Source organism: Pristiophorus japonicus, chromosome 6 (assembly GCF_044704955.1).
Source record: "Pristiophorus japonicus isolate sPriJap1 chromosome 6, sPriJap1.hap1, whole genome shotgun sequence".
Classification (NCBI taxonomy): Eukaryota; Metazoa; Chordata; class Chondrichthyes; family Pristiophoridae; genus Pristiophorus; species Pristiophorus japonicus.
Window position 1 is genome coordinate 81,727,456 of NC_091982.1, and position 14,734 is coordinate 81,742,189.

Here is a 14,734-nt window from a genome sequence, read left to right on the forward strand (position 1 = left end):
AGTGCCCCGCAGACCGTGAGGAGGACCGCTCTCCTTTTTGCAGCGCTTCCTTCTCCGTCCAGCTCATTGGCTACAAAGTACTGGTCTAGCCGTTCGACATAGGCTTCCCAGTCCTCACCCTCTGAGAACTTCTCCAGGATGCCCACAGTTTGCTGCATCTTTGCGTTAGATTCGTATTCTCGTCGCCAGTAATTGTGTTCCTAACACAGATGAGGCTGCACACAGGGAGGTTAAAGTAACAGTGACCTCAGTCTTTAATAAGACACTCCAGAGTGAGGAACAGGCCTTGGGGGCCGGCTTATATATAGTGCTCCAAAGGGATGCTGGGATCCCTTGGGACTTCAGGGGATGAGCTCCCTGGTGGCGGAACATGGGAGTGCATGCTTTACAGATACACAACAGAGTTTACCATTAATACAATGCCAAACAAATTTTTTAAGAGTACTGATGACAGGAGTCACTGCAGAAGACCTGAGATCCAAGAAGGACTCGAAGGAGCAAAAGTAGTCTTCAAGCCAACAAGTTCTGAATCACAGATAGAAATTTAGGCTATCACAGTGATAAATTATTAAAACATACTGTTTTGTGAATATTGACTGTTGCTGTCCTGGGCACCAAGAGAAGCAGGAAGGAATCCCAGGCCCACAGTGAATAAATTATGCAAGTAAGATGCAGTTGAGCAACAAGAATTTACCCTGAACAAATGCTATAAATAATGTTACTGCAACATGGATTATTTAGTAAAGAAAATCAACAACATTCCCAGCTCAAATCAATTTAGTCCGTAGCTCCAAATAGCAACCTTCACCATCAGTAAAATGGATAGGCCTGTCAGCTCAAGTCTGACCTTGTCTAGCAACTTAAATCCAAACAGTACTCAGTAACTGCTGGAACCGTGATCTTACAGACTCTTCCAACACCGTACAGGGTTCCACATCATTATACACAAGTTGACATCTAGCCAGTCAGATGCAGATGCAGTTCCACAGAACTAATGTGGCTGTCCAAGGGTACTTCATGCAGCATCTGGGAAACAATTTTAAAAATAAATAAAAATGTGCTGTACGTGGCACAAACGGAACACAAGATGACCAAACAATGGTAGAAACAGAAAATATGTGGGGGTACTTGGTGATACAATGTTTGTCCAATATAATTTTGCACATGCAATTTAGTCAGGTAATTCTGCTGGCTTCTAGCATCCATTCGTAGCACAAGCTACATTATTCAGCCCGAGAACTAATTCGAAGACATGACTTTAACAGCACAGTTTTTACTTCATGTACAGACATGCCTATGATTATAAAGGTAACTGATTTTCCTAAAATAATCATGTAATGCAGAATGTTGTCTTAGAAACCTAACCGCTACAAATATACTAACACAGAGGCCCTTTGCAGCACTGTGGTGTACTGAGCCACACCGACCAGGAAAGTCCTCGGTTTGACTCCTGGTCTGCGCAAAGTTTCTGATGGGGGTGCTGCAACTGATCTCGGTGTCCCTAGGACTTGCCATAGGACTATTGGTAGCCATGGAAATGCACATCAACATATGTCAGGGCAGAAAACTGAAAATGCTGGAAATTTCAGCAGGTCAAGCAGCATCTGTGGAGAGGAAGCAGAGTTAACGTTTAGGGTCGATGACTCTTCGTCAGAATTGTAGACTGTTTGAAAAGAACAGATTCTTAACAAGCACTGAAAGGGGGTGGGGAAGAAAGAACAAAAGGGAAGGTTTATGATAGGTTGGAAGACAGGAGAGATTAGAGAGACAAAAGGGATGATGGGCCAAATTCAAATGGTAATGCCAGGAGTTAGAAAAACTGTGTCTGTTCTATTTCCCACACCTCTGCTCTCACCCCTTCCCCTCCCTCTCAAAACCATGACAGGGTTCCCCTTGTCCTCACCTTTCACCCCACTAGCCGCCACGTTCAATGGATCATCCTCCGCCATTTCTGCCATCTCCAGCATGATCCCACCTTCCCCTCCCCTCCCCTCTCAGCATTCCCTGGTCCATTCCGCAGTTACCCCCAGCACCCCCTCCCCTTCCCACGGCACCTTTCCGTGCAAGCGCAGGAGATGAAGCACCTGCCCTTTTACCTCCTCCCTTCCCATTATCCAGGGCCCCAAATACTCCTTCCAGGTGAAACAGTGATTTACTTGTACTTCTTTCAATTTAGTATACTGTATTCGGCACTCACGATGTCTCCTCTACATTGGGGAGACCAAGCGTAGATTGGGTGACCGCTTTGCGGAGCATCTCCGCTCAGTCCGCAAGTGTGACCCTGAGCTTCCGGTCGCCTGTCACTTTAATTCTCCACTGCATTCCCATTCTGACCTCTCTGTCCTCAGTCTCCTACACTGTTTCAACGCAAGCTCGAGGAACAGCACCTCATCTTTCGTTTCGGCACTTTATAGCCTTCTGGACTCAACATCGAGTTCAAAAATTGCAGACTGTAACCGCTGCCAATCTTTGGCTCAACCTTTCTCCCCGCCGCCCCCCATAATCCCACCATTCACACCCTATCTTGACTAATGTTTTTTTTAAACTCCTGGAGTTACCATTTGAATTTGGGCCATCATCCCTTTTGTCTCTCTAATCCCTCTTATCTTCCAACCTATCACAGACCTTTCCTTTTGTTCTTTCTCCCTCCCCCTTTCAGTGCTTGTTAAGAATCTGTTCTTTTCGAACACTCTCCAGTTCTGACGAAGAGTCATCGACCCGAAATGCTAACTCTGCTTCCTCTCCACAGATGCTGCCTGACCTGCTGAGATTTCCAGCATTTTGTGTTTTTATTCCAGATTCCAGCATCTGCAGTATTATATTTTTGTGTTTGGGCAGAAAATTGCATGTTTCCCCTCCCCCCACCCCTCCATCAATCTCTTCAAAAAGTTTTAGAATTAGAGATTCTACATGTTTGCTATTTGTCATGAATGTTTCTAGCTGGTTATCCCAGTTTATAACAATTATTAATCCAAGACATCTGAAAACAGCAGGCGTGACTAGAAGAGGCATGTAGTTGTTAAGACTGGGTCCTTGTGATTATGACTAGCAAATGACTGCTCTGGAAGATTGATTTAGGGTTACAGTACTGTGTGGAATGCTTACACTATATACTAATAGAAATGGCAGTGTAAGCATTTACTAAAAAGCTTTTATTACAGCTCGATGTTCTCAAGGATGCTTTGACATACCCTGGGATGAACCCTTACATTTGGAAGAGGAGGCAAAAAACAGGAAAGGGGAGAACACTAATACAAAAGCAAAATACTGCGGATGCTGGAATCTGAAATAAAAACAGAAAATGCTGGAAATCTCAGCGGGTCAGGCAGCATTTGTGGGGAGAAAAACAGAGTTAACATTTTGGGTTGATGACCTTCGCCAGAACTGGAGAGTTTTCGGAAAGAACAGATTCTTAGCAAGCACTGAAAGGGGAAGGGGAAGAAAGAACAAAGGGGAAGGTCTGTGATAGGGTGGAAGGCAGGAGAGATTAAAGAGACAAAAGGGATGATGGACCAAATTGAAAGGAGAAATGGGAAAAAACTGAAACTAAAAATATTAGCAGATGTGCAAGCCAGCATAATGGAGCAACAATCTCCTGTATCACTGCCGGTGGAACACAGATTTGATTTCCCTACCCCATGCCGCTGAGTCCTTGACTTCAACAATGGAAAGATGTGACTGGAGACCAGGCATGTAAAAGGAAAGCAGAAATAACTGGTTGGAAACACCCTCCTCCAAGCCACTCCTGCACACTTCCAAAGAGCAAATTCAGAGCAATTCAGGGGCTTGGGAGCTGCTCACCTGTCCACTTCCTCGGCTGCAGTTGATGCAAGGCCCAAGAAGATCAGGTAAAAAGGGGAGGCAATAGAAGGATATAGCCTCAAATTGGAACAAGCCATATTGCTAGTAGAATCACCTTGGCCACTTTCTCACACCTCCAAACTGATGACTCAAGAGCCTGGATTAATGCACTGTGGGCATGACTGCAAGAGGAAAGTAGGAACATAAATGACTGGAGCAGACTGTTTTAAAGCCTTTTAACGCACGCCTGACTGTCCAGAGTTCCAGACATTTTGGAATCAAAATTATCAAAGCATCTGAAAACATCCTTTAAGTGTTACACTTTTTGCAAAGAGTTACACATTCCCAGCAGGAATTTTGCTTTGTGACTCATTATATGCCGCTGCTGAATTCAATCCACCCACCTATCATCTTCTTCAGCACTTTGTATTTTTTTAAATTGTAACAACGCAGAGAGAGACTGTTGAGTGCCAACCTCTAGTCTCAATTGTTGTTTCAAAATTCAGAATGTAGAGCCAGGTGTGGACAGACCCCGAGAGAGCCTCACTGTGTTAAACTCCAGGAGGCTCAGAATTCTCTCAATCTGCAACAAAATCAAAACTGGCAGAGCCAAACCAAATAATGCACCTTTTAATCAGATTTATTTTAGCTACACCTAATCAATGGAATTACTACTCAGCAAGTTACAAAGTTGGTATCTTCAGTGATGTCTTAAAAGTAATTTCTTAAAAAAATAAACATACTCAGTGGGAATGCAATTGGCCTCAGCATCACTGGGTTACAGGAGGAGGGCAATGGAGGAACAAAAACTACAGAAACGCCGCTGACATATGGGGCCCAAGTTTCCACATGATTCGCGCCTGATTTTTAGGAGCAACTGGTGGAGAACGGACTATTTTAGAAATCGCAATTCTCCACATTTTTTTTTCTGCAGTTCTAGTCAGGTAGAACAGTTCTACTTTAGAACAGAATTTTTTCTTCAAAAGGGGGCGTGTCCGGCCACTGACGCCTGATTTAAAAGTTTCCACAGTGAAAATGTACTCCAAACTAAAGTAGAATGGAGCCAGTGAAGATTTTTGTAGAACTGAAAAAACCTGTTCTACACATTAAAAAGTCAGGCGCAGGTTACAAATTAGGCGTCCAGAACGAGGTGGGGGGGAGGGGGGGGGGGAAGGGAACTCATAAAATTCGACAATAAATCCTTATTTATACTTCTACAAATATTATACAAATAAATCCAACCTGAATAAACATTTATAAGCCAAGAAAAGATTAAATAAACCATCTTCCTACCTGTGTGAAAGTGCTTCAGCCAGGGAGAATTCTGCAGCCGTTCGTGCCACTGAGCGGGAGGGGGAGGGAGAGAGAGAGAGAGAGGGAGAGAGAGAGAGAGAGAGAGAGAGAGAGGGAGAGATAGAGAGGGGGGAGAGAGGGAGGGGGAGAGAGGGAGGGGGAGGGAGGGAGGGGGAGGGAGGGGGGGGGGGAGCGGATGTCGGGTCTGGTCCGGAGGCAGGGGGGAGCGGGTGTCGGGTCTGGTCGGGCGGGGAGCTGGAGCCTTATTCACGCAGCCCCAGTGAGGCCATTCAGCCAGGGCAAGGGGCTGCGTGCTTCGGGCCCCTCCCACACAGTTCGGCGCCTGGAGCTACTGCACTTGCGTGCCGACTGTAGCGTGCATGTGCAGAGGTCCCGGCACTGTTTTCAGCGCAGGGACCTGGCTCCGCCCCCCCCCACAGCTCATGCTGGCTGCGCCGAGGGCCAGAGGACCTGTAAGTAGGTGGAGAATACCGAGGATTTTTTTAGGCGCCGTTTTAGGCGCAAAAAACAGGCGCCCAGCTCAGAGGGGCGCCCGTTTTTTTTCTTGTGGAAACTTGGGCCCAAGGAATGGAGTCCTAACGTTACATAATTTTAACATTTAGATACTTTGAGCTGGTATTTAATAACATAATTAAGCTGAAATACACTCCCATACACTTCTTGGGGCTGAGCTGCCTCTCTGGCCAAATCATCATACTTCCCGCTGGATTCAAAGTCATCTACTGACTCCTCTGCTAGGCGGTGAGTCGTATTTCTTTTACACATATGCTGGAGGTGGCCATTCGTGTCACATGTTTTGCATAGGTACTCAGCAAACCGACACTGGTGAGCCCTATGGTTTCCTCCGCAACACCAGCATGGTGCTACTCGATTAGCACCCCTCGGCGGACTCCGAGTTCTGGAACCCTGAGGTCTGTGCTCTCTGCCCTGGGCAGAGCCATGTTCTACAGTCTTGCCTGTGAAAGGTACCATTCTGTGTACAGTACTTGCCGGGTTTGAGTCCACAGGATGAATAATTTGCTTGGTGCTGCAGGTCGAGGTCATGAATGCCTGACTGATGCTGATGGCCTTCTGCAGGTTGATTGTGGTGTTGGTAGATAATAGTTTGTGAAGGAGGCCTTCGTGGCTAATTCCCATAACGAAGATGTCTCGCAATGCTTCGTTGAGGTGCGTGCCAAAATCACACAGTGCCGTAAGTCTCCTGAGGTTGGCAGCATATTTTGCAAGTGTAGAATCTGTGCTTGGCCGTGAGGATGCTCTCTTTTGGTTTTAGTTGGTCACGAATTAGTTCAGTCAGCTCATCGTATTTCTTATCCTTGGCTTCGTGGGTGCCAGCAACTCCCTGACGAAGCGATAGACCTCGGACCCTCAACTGGTCAGCAGTATAGCCTTGCGCTTCTCTGCCAAAGCGTCCATCTCCCCTGCCAGGTCGTTTGCCACAAAATATTGCTCGAGCCTTTCCGTGAAGGCATCTCAATCATCACCCTCTGCGAAGTCTTTTAATGTGCCAAAGGTAGCCATAATCGCGTGAAAGTCTGTATACTCATCGCCAGTTGATATGTCTGTAATATACTTATGAATGACTCCACAAGACAATGTGTTGTACTCAAACTGTAGTGACCTTGGTCCTTTATTCGTAACTCCAGAGCGAGGCAGCTGCATGGTGGCTACCCTTTTATACAGCCTCTGCCACAGGGGCAGGAAACCCCGGTCTCCACCATTTGCACCCTCTAGTGGTGCCAGCAAAGTATATAGACAGTGTAAACCTTATTGATAGTACATCAGGAAAACAAGTCTCCATCTTATGCAACTATACAGTGACGACACAGAGAGTATATCGAGAGTCTGCATATATAACAGTCCCCAAGAGGAAATGGAGAGCAATTTCGGGCGCTCCACTTCCTCTCAGGGGTTGCACTGGGTCGGTAAGTGTGCGAATGTTGCAGCGCTACGCAGCCTCGCCATGTAGCGCTGACGCGAGCACAGGGCCCTCCTTATATGTTAAAGGAGAGGGCTCACTGTGAACTCTGTGTTGGGGCGAGGGGCCTCCACTACACCACCGGGGATACAGGGTGCCATGGTCACAGCCCGGCACAGAGTTGGAGTGCCAGGCAGCACCACTGCAGCACAGACCCCGCGAAAAAAGTAACGTAAGTTGGCTGAGAGGACAAAATTACACTGCGCACCTCCCCTTTAAATTTAGCCCTGCATGCGGAGTGCAGCCCAGTTCGCGACCCGTGAGGCTGGTACCGACATCGCCAGCGGCAGCCTCATGGGATACTGCCCAATTCCACCGTGGGACGAAAACGGACCGCATGGGGCGAAAACGGAGCACTGTGCACGGCGATGATGTCATCGCCGGAGGCACAGTGGCCGGGGGTGCTACCGGCGGGAGCGGGACACTACTGGTTTTGTGCCCCCGCTAACTCCTGAGCAATTTCGTGGGAGCTGTTAGCGCCCCCCCCCACCATCCCCCCAGAGCGACAAATCGTTTGCGCCCCATTAGCACCCCAGGGGTGTTAACAGGAATTGCAAATCATGCAAATTTCTCCCCCTGTGTGTTGCACCAGTTGTTTAGAATTAGAGGCAACACATTTTTTAAGTACCAGTAAACAGCACTTACAGGTAATTGCTGACTCCCAAAAGTATCTACCTATCTGTTTTGTCACCAAGCCAAATTTAATTTTGTAAGGTACACACTATTCTACATTACAACTGCTATGAGTATCTTCGTCCAAGCACTGGCATGCCATCCAACAGCCATTTTCAGGGAATTATTTGAGACATAGCTAACTTGAGTACCCATCCTCGACATGATCCATGCACGATATAGAACCAAAAAGAATCATACAACACAGATGGAGGGCATTCGGCCAATCGTGTCTGTGCCGGCTCTTTGAAGAGCTGTCCAATTAGTCCCACTCCACTCTTCTTTTCTCATAACCCTTCAGATTTCTCCTTTTCAAGTATATATCCAATTTCCTTTTGAAAGTTACTACTGAATCTGCTTCCCCCACCCTTTTCAGGCACTGCATTCCAGATCAACATATCTCGTTGCATTAAAAAAATTCCCACCCCCTGACTTTTTTGCCAATTATCTTAAATCTGTGTTCTCTGGTTGCCGACATCACTTACAAAGCATTTTTCTTTTTGGTGACTAAATATGGGACTAATCACAGTGGGGCCTCTTTCTACTATGAGTAAGTCCTGTTTATTTAAATTTGAAAAGTACACCCAGACTGTCTGTTCCTTCAAATAGCCGACCTTTAGACTTAAACCTGAGGTAGAATTCTAATCACTTTTCATCTTTTAGAGTACGTTTTTTTCATTAGACTGCAGGTCAGTAATAGATAATAAATAATGCAGACTACAGGACAAATGGAGCCAAGCTGCATCCTGGACAACAAATGCAATCATGAGCAAACCAACAAACACTTCTGAAGCATGCAACACCATATGGCAAAGTACTGTACTTCCAATTGACACCAAAAGTCAGCGTACCCCTCGATTTCTAACATAAAGATGGGCCTAAGGAATCTTAATTAATTTTTCTTCCTCCAATGTTCTCCTTTTCTGAAAACAGTGAATCATACCGAAGCTTCACAGTTCTCAGCCCTCCTGTGCCTTACCGAGGCATGTGTGAGCCAGGTTAAGGAATAATGGCAGGTAATTTGACTTACATGGAGGGGGGTGGGGGGAAGAAGTAGCATCATGGCTAGGTCCAATCATATCCTCACCTGGAATTCATAAATGCACACTTTCCATCAGGATTCACTGGATAACAATCTGGAGAGAGAAGGCTAGCCAAATTGTCAATAATTGTAACCAGCTAACTCAGACCTTCATGAGCTGTGTGGCTCTGTACCATATCTCATGGTGATTTTAGTCACTGAGAAATCAGAAGAATTGAAAGCTAATCCATTTTCTCAGCAACTAAAACGTCCATATTTTCACAGCAAGGTCAAATTGAGCAGATGTGGGTTGTTATTGTTTTTATGTTAATGGCTATCAAAACTGGGAAAATGGGGGGCGGGGGGTGGAAAGCCAAGGTCAGCAGCCTGTGTGTGCTACTCAAAGCACAGGACGGGGAGGCTTCTTAATTTTCTATGTGCTTCATTAATCCCCTTCCATCCCAATCCCTCAAAATCAAGTAACACTCCAAGGCCTCATGCTCGTAGCACCACCAACCTTTTCCCTTTCCTCAGGAATTGTTTTCCCCCTTTTCTAAACTGCTATGATCTCCTTCCTCCTCCACCAAAAGTCTATTCTCAACTCTTCTGTCTCCCTGAACAACAGCTCTATCTCCAACCTGTTCTTTCTAAAGGTTGTCAAATGTGTCAGCATCAAATTCCACAACCACCTCTCCAATCATTGTTTGATTGTCCCCAGTTGGTTTCTGAGACCACCCGAGTCACAGCAGCTTATAACAGCAATGTGCTTTTCCTCTGTGTCCTTTCCTTGACTTTCCATATGGTCAATTATCTGTGGCATCTCCTTCCCCGTTCTTATATGTACTAATGTACTCAGCATATATCTCCAATAGCTTCTCCTCCTATGCCTGCACAGTTACCTCAGCATCCATCAGTTATATCCTTGACCTACTCCCATTCTTTAACTACATCCTCCTCTTGACAAAATCATTACAAACATTCAGTCAGCTTCCATGTGTGTCAATGACACTCGGTTTTACATTGCCATCTCCACCCTGAATTCCACCACTATTTCCTTGTTGTCCAACTGTCTCTTCCAAATTCTGGTAGAGCCAGGATTTTCTTCAGTTCAAAACTTAAGTCATCCTGTTTGGCTACTGCCACAACCTTTAACCTTGGGCACTAATTTCATCTCAGTCCCCAGCTGCTTGTTATGATTGAACACAAAAATTCACAAGGTCTTCAAGGTCCAGTTCGACCCTGAGCTGAGCTTCAGAACTCATATCCAGCCCGTCACCAAGACCACCTACTTCCACCTCGAGAATATCAGCCCACCTAATCTCACTGCCTCTATGCATTCAACATCTAAATGTTCAATTTCTCTCATACTCTTCCCCTCCCCAATTCTGAACTCAAATCTACACAAACCACAACTGATTTTGAAGAAATTCCTACACACCCAGTCTCGAAAACTTCCACTGTTACCTTGTTCCGCAAAGTATCAATTTGAAAATCCTTGTGTTCATCTTTAAATCCATCCACTCTACCTCTTTAAATCTTTTCCATCCCCATGTCCCCACATTCACCCTCTACTTCTTCAACTCTGGTCTACCGTTCATCTTCGCCATCAGTAACAGAGTCGCTGTACACCTGCAATTGAATTCTCATCATAAACCTCTTCACCTTGCTACCTCCCTTCCCATCTTCAAAGGCTTTCTCAATGCTTATGTCTCTGACTATTTCTTTGGTCATCTCCCTTATTTCCTGCTCAGACTTCACAACTCTGCCTGTACAATGCCTATGTGAAAGGTGCTAAATAAATGTAGTTTTTTTTAAATAAAAGTGTGCAACATTTGTCATTCACCACAGCTTCAAGTAGGCCCTGCTCTTTGGTGGAATGGCTACTTTATCTTAGTCATTTTCTAGGTATTGAGATCAAACAATTCAGAGTTCACCACAATATCCTACCTTACCACCACCCCACCTGCCTTGCTCCCACCCTGTCCACCTTGATCACTACCCCTCCTCGCCTTATCCCTTTCCCTGAAACATCCAACCTCCACCTCTGTAGCTACTCATAAATAAAAGCCACAATCAGTCTTGGTTCCCAGTAAGAGAGGAACGAGACAATAATCTCACACCAATCAATTTTCGTTTCATGTTCAAACATAAAACAAGAATTATGCACACTGGCGTTTATTACACAATGTGAAAAAGCCCAATGCTCTACATCTGTAGCTTCATGCCACAGCATATTCCATTGGAGCAATGCCTCGAGAGCCAGCCACAACTCTCGAGTCCATCCAACAACTCCTCTGCAAAAAAAAAAGGAATAAAACCCACAGCTATATATTTTTAAACAAGATACTGAAAAACCTTGTCTGTAACATCACACGAGAGTCAGTCCAACAAATATAATGATAATCTCGGAAAATGAAAAGAAAATCAAGTGACAATAACACAGGACTGATCAACAGGGGGTGGGTGTTTGCTTTACTTAAGGATTCTTATTAAAATGGTATATTTTTTTTAAAGTTTACTTATAGGTAATACTGGCTCGGTAAAATCAGATTGCTGAAGGCTTCTGATCATTTCACCCTTAAATATTACATGGGGTTTCCATGGAAACGGGAATGTGCGGGTGGAAAAAGGTACCAAGTGAGTGATGTTGCAGCAAACAGAAAGCATCAAGACAAGAACGGAGAAACCTTGGAAAGTCACTCAGCTGCAACATTAACAAGCTTCCAAAAAATAAATGAAATCGCCTTTAGACTTCCATTAATGAAGACAAAAGAGGGAGAGAGACAGACAGTACGTACCTCACACGTCACGCCTTTAAAGCCCGCACCCCCGCGACTGCACGGCGCAACCCAGACTGTTGACCGCCGGAAGGCCCCGCCCACTGATCAGCGCCTCAGCCATACACCGAGCGGCGTTCCGCCCCATCCGCCAATCGCTGACGAGTACATTGGTTGAGCAAGTTTGGTTTCGTCACCTTGTTGGGCCGGATGGAGCCGTGCCGTATTGTGAGGGCTGTAGTTTTTCTCCTGTAATAATCCCCAGACTGGCTTATTTTTTTCAGCCAGGATCCACTTCCCCAACCCACCTCCATGCCCAGGGTGTAAGATTGTTTTTTGTTAGCTGGACTATGCGGGTTATTGATGACGGCCACGCCTTAAACCGGAACTCCAGCTTCCAGAATGCCAATATGCGGCGTCCAGCCTCCCCCTCCCATCCACAGCTCGATTTGTCATTGGAATCACACCAGTGCGCTACATTAAATGGGGATGCAACACCTCCGCAGCCCTCAGTATCCCAGGAAACAGCTGCTCACTGGCACTTTGATGCACCACGACTTTGCAAAACTTGGATGAATGTCACGGTTTCTGACTCAGTGCATTTAACTTTTAAAAAGACACGTATATAGTATAGGATTGCGTAAGTGTCATTAGAAAAGCATTACAATAATTTGAAAGAAAATAATGCTTTTCAAATTAATCAATTTGGTCAAAAGAGCCAAGACGTGAAATAATCCATGTGGCGTAAGGTCGAATTCGACTAGAAAAAGCAATAGCCAGGCTTTGTGCCAGGGAAATAATTAGTGTTCTACAAAGGACATGCTAACTCTTCTCATGCACACCCTCGCTGCTGGTCAGAGTGGCACTTGTAGAAACGTACAAGTGATTTGACTGTAACACCTGGAGAAATAAAAATAGAGGCGAAAATAAATATAATTTTTTTAAGTACAAGTAGACTTTTACATTGAAATAGCATGGTAGAGGAAATGGGGACTTAAAACAGATCAATTTTGCACTCCCATCCACGATGGCAGAAAGTGGACTGCTGTAACTAAGGAGTAGTTCTAAAGTTCAAAACATTAACAAGGGTTCTTACAGTTCGTCTTCAGGATGAAATGCAGTTTCCATAATTGGACCCTCATACCATCTGATCTGAAGCTTATAACCCTTTTTGTGCCATGAAGGTGAGCAGGATGGACTGGACTAATAATTATTCTTTTATTGAATTATTTCACACCAGGGTTTACATGGTTTGCTCAACATACTCCTGTCCTGTCTCAAGGTGGAAAATCACATCAGGCTGTACTGTGCAGGCTAACATTACAAATCAAATTTTTATCTACAAGAATTAAGATTCATACAAAAACAAGAAGACATGTTTCTGTGTTAAAGGCACTATATAAGTGCACACATTGTTGAATACTAAACAAAATGCAATGCTAAATTTACTTGAAAACAGTGTTTCAAAATCTCAAATAGGCAGAACTCTGTTGTATACATCGGTCCTCATGGCATAAACTGCAGAACAGGGAGACCTACCTGTAAAAATACCTCACTGCGAGGACTTTTAAAACCTCAGATATATTATGCCATAGATGTTAGTCTTCAGCTATCGCTCTTTTCAGGAAATGCCCCGATGGGCCAGCCATTCCAGGTAGTAACTTTGTCGCCTGTCACTGTGGCAAAAGTGCATACACATAAGAACATAAGAATTAGGAACAGGAGTAGGCCATCTAGCCCCTCGAGCCTGCTCCGCCATTCAAAAAGATCATGGCTGATCTGGCCGTGGACTCAGCTCCACTTACCCGCTCGCTTCCCATAACCCTTAATTCCCTTATTGGTTAAAAATCTATCTATCTGTGATTTGAATACATTCAATGAGTTAGCCTCAACTGCTTCCTTGGGCAGAGAATTACACAGATTCACAACCCTCTGGGAGAAGAAATTCCTTCTCAACTCAGTTTTAAATTGGCTCAGCCATATTTTGGGGCTGTGCCCCCTAGTTCTAGTCTCCCCGACCAGTGGAAACAACCTCTCTGCCTCTATCTTGTCTATCCCTTTCATTATTTTAAATGTTTCTATAAGATCACGCTTCATCCTTCTGAACTCCAACGAGTAAAGACCCAGTCTACTCAATCTATCATCATAAGGTAACCCCCTCATCTCCGGAATCAGCCTAGTGAATCGTCTCTGTACCCCCTCCAAAGCCAGTATATCCTTCCTTAAGTAAGGTGACCGAAACTGCACGCAGTACTCCAGGTGCGGCCTCACCAATACCCTATACAGTTGCAGCAGGACCTCCCTGCTTTTGCACTCCATCCCTCTCGCAATGAAGGCCAACATTCCATTCGCCTTCCTGATTACCTGCTGCACCTGCAAACTAACTTTTTGGGATTCATGTACAAGGACCCCCAGGTCCCTCTGCACCGCAGCATGTTGTAATTTCTCCCCATTCAAATAATGTTTTTTTTTTCCAAGGTGGATGACCTCACACTTTCCGACATTGTATTCCATCAGCCAAACCTTAGCCCATTCGCTTAACCTATGTAAATCTCTTTGCAGCCTCTCTGTGTCCTCTACACAACCCGCTTTCCCACTAATCTTTGTGTCATCTGCAAATTTTGTTGCACTACACTCTGTCCCCTCTTCCAGGTCATCTATGTATATTGTAAACAGTTGTGGTCCCAGCACCGATCCCTGTGGCACACCACTAACCACCGATTTCCAACTCGAAAAGGACACATTTATCCCGACGCTCTGCTTTCTGTTAGCCAGTCAAATTCTCGATCCATGCTAATACATTTCCTCTGACTTCGCGTACCTTTATCTTCTGCAGTAACCTTTTGTGTGGCACCTTATCGAATGCCTTTTGGAAATCTAAATACACCACATCCATCGGTACACCTCGATCCACCATGCTCGTTATATCCTCAAAGAATTCCAGTAAATTAGTTAAACATGATTTCCCCTTCATGAATCCATGTTGCGTCTGCTTGATTGCACTATTCCTATCTAGATGTCCCGCTATTTCTTCCTTAATGATAGCTTCAAGCATTTTCCCCACTACAGATGTTAAACTAACCGGCCTATAGTTACCTGCCTTTTGTCTGCCCCCTTTTTTAAGCAGAGGCTTTACATTAGCTGCTTTCCAATCCGCTGGTACCTCCCCAG

General features: G+C 45.1%; 1 protein-coding gene across 2 annotated transcripts in view; it reads right to left on the minus strand.

Annotated features, from left to right (window-relative positions):
* Positions 1 to 11,613, minus strand: part of LOC139265722 (transmembrane gamma-carboxyglutamic acid protein 3) — an 84,607-nt gene extending 72,994 nt beyond the window's left edge. For both annotated transcript variants that reach the window (XM_070883011.1, XM_070883010.1), the window contains exon 1: positions 11,585 to 11,613. The gene's annotated coding sequence lies outside the window, so the exon portion shown is untranslated. The remainder of the gene's footprint in view (positions 1 to 11,584) is intronic.
* Positions 11,614 to 14,734: the final 3,121 nt, after the last annotated feature.